Source organism: Bison bison, unplaced genomic scaffold, assembly GCF_000754665.1.
Source record: "Bison bison bison isolate TAMUID 2011002044 unplaced genomic scaffold, Bison_UMD1.0 scf7180017864495, whole genome shotgun sequence".
In the NCBI taxonomy this organism is placed as follows: domain Eukaryota; kingdom Metazoa; phylum Chordata; class Mammalia; order Artiodactyla; family Bovidae; genus Bison; species Bison bison.
The window spans coordinates 8,527,496-8,534,789 of record NW_011495054.1 but is presented as its reverse complement, the minus strand read 5'-3'; positions in this window follow the sequence as shown (position 1 = coordinate 8,534,789).

Here is a 7,294-nt window from a genome sequence, read left to right as displayed (position 1 = left end):
ATGGCATCACTGACTCAATGGACGTGAGTCTGAGTGAACTCCGGGAGTTGGTGATGGACAGGGAGGCCTGGCGTGCTGCGATTCACGGGGTCTCAAAGAGTCTGACACTGAGCGACTGATCTGATCTGATCTGATGTGTACAGTTACCTCACCTCACCCCACAACCACCCCACGGGATAAATCTTAGCGTCTTCTTTCTGTAGAAGAGGACTGAGGCTCAGAGAGGAAAAGTCGTTTGCCCAAAGTCACACAGAAATGGCATAGCAGAGGTGGGACAGAACACTGGCATTGCCCGCTTGATCTCCAGGGCGGCCACAGGGGAGGGACGCAGGGCACAGGGGCTGAGACAGGCTGCCAAGGACCAGCACCGCCTCTTCCCAGCAGTGGCCTTGGGCATGGGACTCCCTCTCCGAGCCTCAGTGGTCCCACCTGTAATGTGGGGACATGAGAATCAAATAAAACAGTCATGAGCACCGTGCCTGGGACAGAATGAGCAGTCTCTACCTGACCTTCTTCTACTCTAAGTGACACTTAATGTTCTCAAAAGCCAGGTCTCCGCAGACGGAGGAACGGCAGGCTCAGGCGTCTCGCCCAAACCTCTAGGGTTCCAGGGGCCAGGGCAGAGGCTGCCAGGTACACACTGGGCAAAGACTGTCCTCTCTCACCTTCAGGGACACCGTGGCCCATCTGAGACTCACTGCACAGATGCGGAAATGCTCAGAGAGGTGAAGCGACCTACGCAGGGCCACACAGCACTCCCACTCCAGACTTTCCCTCTGGAAATCCAGCTCCAACATCCAGCAGATCCCATCTTCCCCATGGCCAGCACAGGGTTTGCCAAGTGACAGGTACGAGATAAACATTCACTGAACGAACACGTGACTTCTAACCCTGCATCTAGCCCCGGTGGCCTCTGGCCGATCCTCGTAGCCACGGGCTCCCTGAAACCCGCTAATAGCCTTCCCAATGGAGCAGTGTGAATACACCTTAAGCACAGAGCATCCGAGACCCCCCACGGCCAGAGTGGGCTGGTCAAGGCTTGCCCTGGGGACAGAGAGTCCTGTAAACAGTGATCTATTAACAGACAACCCTCCAGCTAGAGCAGGAGGGGAAACACACTGAAGCAGGGGTCTTGAGTCACTCCTTTCCCCAAGGCCCTGGAGCTCCAAGAACCAGAAGTTAACCTCAACCAGACCAATATCATAAATAATAATGATGACAACATTAGCTAACACACGAACATTCATTACAGGGCACTATGTACTTTGCATATATTTTTTTAAACTGATGTATAGTTGATTTATAATGTGCTTGGTTTCAGGTGTACAGCACAGTGATTTAGTTATATATATATATAGTTTATAGATTTAGTTGTATTTCAGATTCTTTTCCCTTATAGGTTATTACAAAATATTTAGTTCCTTGTGCTGTACAGTAGGTCCTTATTAGTCATCTATTTTACATATAGTCATGTGTATCTGTGAATCTCAAACTACTAATTGATCCCTCCCCCATCTCTTTTCCCGTTGGTAACCATACATTTGTTTTCTATGTTTTCGGGTGTATTTCTGTTTTATACATAAGTTCATTTAATCTTTTTTTTAGGTAGGGCATTATGTATTAACTCATCTAATGCTCATCCATCTCAGGAGGCAGGCACCACTGTTACTCCCATTTTACAGATGAGGAAACTGAGGCACCAGGAGGTTAACTACTTTGCCCAAAGTCACACAGCGGGAGAATAATGGAGCTGTGGTCTGAACGCAAGCAGTCTGGATCCTGATTCTCTGCAATGTTCCCAAGAGATGTTGCTGCTGCTGCAGCTGCTAAGTCGCTTCAGTCGTGTCCGACTCCTAGCGACCCCATGGACTGCAGCCCACCAGCGTCCTCCGTCCATGGGATTTTCCAGGCAAGAGTACTGGAGTGGGGTGCCATTGCCTTCTCCGAAGAGATGTTCAGATCAGATCAGATCAAATCAGTCGCTCAGTCGTGTCTGACTCTTTGCAACCCCATGAATCGTAGCACGCGAGGCCTCCCTGTCCATCACCAACTCCCGGAGTTCATATCTAATTCTGTAACCAATTTTAAGTGTTGCAGAACTCCTCACTCTAACCCAGTCAGGAACCCCCACCCCAACTGCACACTCACAGGATCATTTATTTGTCCTCTGTTTGTTGCCAAGTGTTTCACAGACCTTATTGCTAATGGTCACAAGCACCCTGTGTCCATTTTACAAACAGGAAAGACCGACATCCTAAATATCTTTTATTGCAACTGTTCCCCATCCTGGAATCTGTCCTCTTATCGAGTGCAACAGGTATGCAAAGACACATGACCAGGGATGTTAACTGTGACACTGGGTGTCACAGCAAGATAACAGACCACTCAGAATGCCCAGCAGCAGGGCATCTGCTCAGTAACCAACAGCACCTTTCTGCCTTGGCGCATTGTTCAGTTTTTCAAAAGAGTACAGTAAGTCAGCTCAGTCTAATATGGGTTCAGATCTACGTTTAACTTCTGTGTGAAATTCTTTGACTTATGATTGCTGTTGCTCATCTGTTTATTCCACAACTATTCACCAAGGAAATAGCAGTGAAGACAGACAGCGTTTGCCACCTTCTTGGAGGGCTGTCTAGAGGGACAAGAAGCAATACCAGCTCCACTGCAACCACCGCAAGGAATAGGAATAATGATACCAACCGACACACACTGAGCACTGACCATGTGCCTTCTCCTTCCCTCCTCACAGCAACCCCCCGAGGCGAGACCCGCTATCATCCCACTGACCAATGAGCAAGGGGCTTCCCTGGTGGCTCGGTGGTTAAAAAAAACCCCCACCTTACCAATGCAGGAGACACAGGTTCAATCCCTGGGTCAGGAAGATCCCCTGGAGAAGGAAATGGCACACGCTCCAGTATCCTTGCCTGGAGAATCCCATGGATGGAGGAGCCTGGTGGGCTACAGTCCATGGGGTTGCAAAGAGCAGGACATGGCTTGGTGACCAAGTAACAGCAAAACCAAAGAGGAAACTGCAGCTCAGAGAGATTAAGTCACCTGCCCAAGGTCACAGAGCTGATTAGCGGCAGAACCAAGATGCAACTCTTTCCATCTGGCTCCAGAATAGACAAAAAAAAAATTTTTTTTAATAGTTAAGAGTGTGATAAGGGCTTGGAAGGAAGTAAACAGAGCATATGGACGTGGAAAGTTTCTGGACAGTCAAGGGAAACTGCTGACTGCATTATCTCTGAGGAGTGGGACTGGGGGTCTTGGGTGGGATTTTATTTTACTTTACATAAAATCATTTTGCCATCTTTGAAGTGTTTAGCGTGTTACATGTTATTTTCACAATAATACACATATATTATTATTATTATTATTTTGGTTGTGTTGCAGAGAACACAGGATCTTAGTTCTTGGACCAGGGATCCAACCCTTGCCGCCTGTAGTAGAACCACTGGACTCTATGGAGTGAGTCTTAACCAGGGAAGTCTTTATATATATTATTATAGGAATAACATGATGTATGTCATCACATATAACATTATATATATTATTATACTGTGTGCGTGTGTGTGTGTGTGTGTGTATCTCTTCTGACTCGGTGATGTAAACATCCAAAGAGCAGGCTTTGGGGACGTCTTTTATATTCTCAGTGGAGATAAGATTCAAAGGTCACTCAACTGAGCAATCAGCAAATGCAATGGTGATAACTACTTCCCAGAAGTCAATCCAGAGTCATTTCCATATTTGTGGCACTTTGACTTCCCCCTCCCTTCCTCCCATTGGGTGGACCAGATTTCTGCAGAGTGAATTCCTAAGGGCAGGGGCTCTTTTGAATTGCCCACAGAAAATGCTCAATAAAATATCCATCACATTGAAGGGGAAAAAAAATGTGTGTGTGTCTATCCCTCAATTCAAAGTTTTTGAGCTTCCTTGTAAGTGACAGGAGTTTGAGTAGTGGGCTTGGGCAGTAGGACTCCTTGAAGCCTTGGTTTGATAAACTGCAGAATCAAGGGTCCCAGAAGTAGCATCCCCTGGGTCTGTTGTGAAGAATTTAGAAAAGAACAAAAGAGCTTCCCCAGCGCCCAGCACTTGTAAAGGGTCTGGTAAAAAGTGGTTGTTCTGATATGTTATGTGCTATCTCTAAGTTCTCTCCCCAGTTCTTCCTGGCCAGCTTCCTCCTTTCTGTCCCTGCCTCTTCCTGGAAGCCTCTCTGGGTTTACCCCTGCTGCATCATGACCCAACCTCACCAACCTTCGTGGTTTCTCTGCTCAACGTCCCTGACTCCAAACACACACAAGTTGCAGGTGGGCAGTGGGTTCAAATCCCTGTTCTGCCACTGGGGGCTGGCAAAGGCCTTGCTGCCACACCACTGAGTCCTGAATCTGTAAATCGGGAAGAACAAGCCCTACCTCCTCCCATAGGAAGGTGGTGAGCGTTCCAGGGTGAAGTCCCGGGAGGACCTGGAAGTTTCATGACCCTCCCAGGGCAGGTGGACAACTGATGCACAGGAAGGTGTGCTGAATGGGATGAAACACAGACATTCAAAATATTTAGGCCACTTCCCCTGGGGGTTTCCTTCTCCAGACTGATTGCCTGGCCTCCAGAAAGGGTCTTCAACTGAGCAGCTCTCTAAACATGACACTGACCACTGTCTCTATCCAAGCTCAGTACCATCGTCACCCCTCACCTGGATTTTCTGAGCAGTCTCCAGCCTCCTGGCACACCCTCATCCAACCTCCCCAAGAGATGGGCAAGCTTCCCAAAACACACATCTGATGCCATCCTTCTCCCCCAGAGAAACTTCCACAGTGCCCCACTGCCCTGGAATAAAGTCCATATCCTTGGGAATAGCTGACCTGGCCCCTTCCAGCTTCTCCTGCCAACACCCCACACTCCCTCCTCTGTCCAGGCCTTTCTGTTCTCTTTACAGCGCACCATCCTCTCCCCACTGTAGACCAGCTCTCCAAGAAAGCTTCCCCGCCTTCCATCCCTCCCCAGGTCATAAGTCCTCAGCCCCTCCTCCCAGACAATTGCCTCTTTTCACATAGACTTTGCCCCTTAAAGGTGTGACCACTAGCCTTCTCTTTGACACACTGTCTTGAAATATTTCTTGAATGAATGAATGAATGCCCTTTTAAAACATTCCCTTTGGGGCTGTCTTTCTGAGTTGGTTAGAGATGTATTCTGGGGGTGCTGAGAGGGGAGAAAGGCTCAGGACAAGATAGTGGACTGTTCCATTCTCCTGCCAAGATCAGTCCTGAATAAAAACCAACCCCCAGGGCCTTCAAAACGGGTGGGGCACCTCCAGAATCTGGGGTGAGGGCTGTACGCCCAGCATCAAGAATCAGTACAGTTGTCTCTACAACTACAGGGCAAGTTGATTGCTCATACCTAGACTGCAAGCCAGAAGGACAGATCCTATATTGCTCTGGGTCTCGTCATTTCTAGTGTCCTCCACATAGTAAGTGCTCAGTACACACCCTAGTTGACCAAAGAGCCGCTCACGTACCTAGACACAGTATTGAATGAAACCCTGTACTTCTCTAGGATAATTGCACCCTTGTCAAGCATGCCAGTCCTTTCAAAAAGATTCCCCCTAAAACCATGAGGACCTCAACGAGTGTCTGCACAACTCCCTCTGGAACTGTCCCAGGGGTGAGATGTCAGTGTCTGGGGGTGAATGCAGTCTGCCCAGGAGCTCTGATGCATTAGCAAAGGAAAAGCTGGGCCAAAGGAGAAGTCTTGTCCAAATGGCCAGGTTACTGATTAGCCAAACCCTCAGAGCTTCTCTCTGCAAGGGGGATCAGAGGGGCAATTAAACCCCTTTGGAAGAAAAACCAAGTTAAATATCTCTCTAATCCTGCAGTTTAAAAAGACAGCAAGTTGAGTTTCTTGAACCTTCCTTCAGATACCCTAGGGGAGGCGGCAGGGGATGAGACAAGGGAGAGGAGAGGCCACAGAATGAGGGTGCACGAGTATTTACACAGCCCATACCTGCTTCACATCTTTTATACCTATTAATCCCGCCAGTTACCCAGAAAAGGGAGGACTGCAACCCCACCCCCACTCCATTGTGCCCCGAAGGGAGATCTGGGCTCAGAGATGTTAAGCGTTTTGTCCAAGGTCACAAAGAAGCTGCAAAGAAAAACCACTTTCTTTGTGCAACAGGTACAGTCCTTTCCTTTCCTAAAGGTAGTGGCAGTTCCTGCCTGGAGAAAGTTCAGTCCCGCGGGCAGGAAGCCCTGGCCACCCAGGTGGCGCGCGCAGGTCATACGCCCACGCCACTACGGACCCGCCACAGACCAGAGGAGAAGCAGGGTTTCGGGGCGCGGCGCCCCGGCTACGCGCCGGGTGCTTGCTAGGAGGGTGTGGAAAGGTCGGGCCCGGGTCGGGGGTCAACGCGCCGCTTCCCTTCCCCAGGGCCCCGCCTGTAGCCCTAGGCGGCGCCGCCAGCGGGGTGGGAGCCAGCCGAGCCTGCCGGGGAGCAGGGGGATTGAGCCTTAATCTCATCAGGGAGCCTCTGCCCTGGGAAGGCAAGCGGAGGGGTGCGCAGGCCCGGTGGAGAGGGCGCGTCCGGAGCCCGCGGGGCCCGGAGCGCCGCTCTTTCCACCGCCTCCGCTGCCAGCAGGATCCCTTCGCCTCCGGCTCCGCCTCGATCCGCACCCCCGCTTCCCAGTGTCCACCTCCTGGGCCTCCAACCCGCACGGTCGTCCAGATCCTAGCAGTCGCAGGCTGAGTAGCCCGGATCTCCAACGATCCCCCAGTTCCCGGCCGCCAGGTCTCCTCTCGGAATCACTTCCAAGGCTCGGACCAGTGGGGGGCAGGGGAGAGGGATCAACTAGCTCCCAGTTTCCAATCACCGTCCACAGTCACCCGAGGCTGGGGACCCAATAGGACCCCGGGCCACCGGCTCCAGATCCACTCCGAATATCGACTCGCAGGTCCCCAGCCGAGTGGCGCGGGATCCACTGGCTGCCCAGCGCTGGATCTTCCCGCGGGCTCCACTCCCAAGTCTGGAGAGACAGACCTTCCGGCTCTCAAATCGGGATGCCCCTTCCTCGGAGATCCAGAGCCCGGGGAGATCCACCAGGTCCCCACCTCTTTCCAGGCTAACTTTGTCAACTTTTCTCCGGGGGCCTCAGCGGAGCAGAAACTTGGCAGCCACCGCCGGCCACCGCCTCCTCTATCCCCTCACAGGCCGTGGACACGGGACTGACTGGCCGGCCCCGATCCGCCGCGGCCGCCGCGCAACCTACCCTAGAGCCCGCCGCCGCCTCCGGTCCGCGCCGCG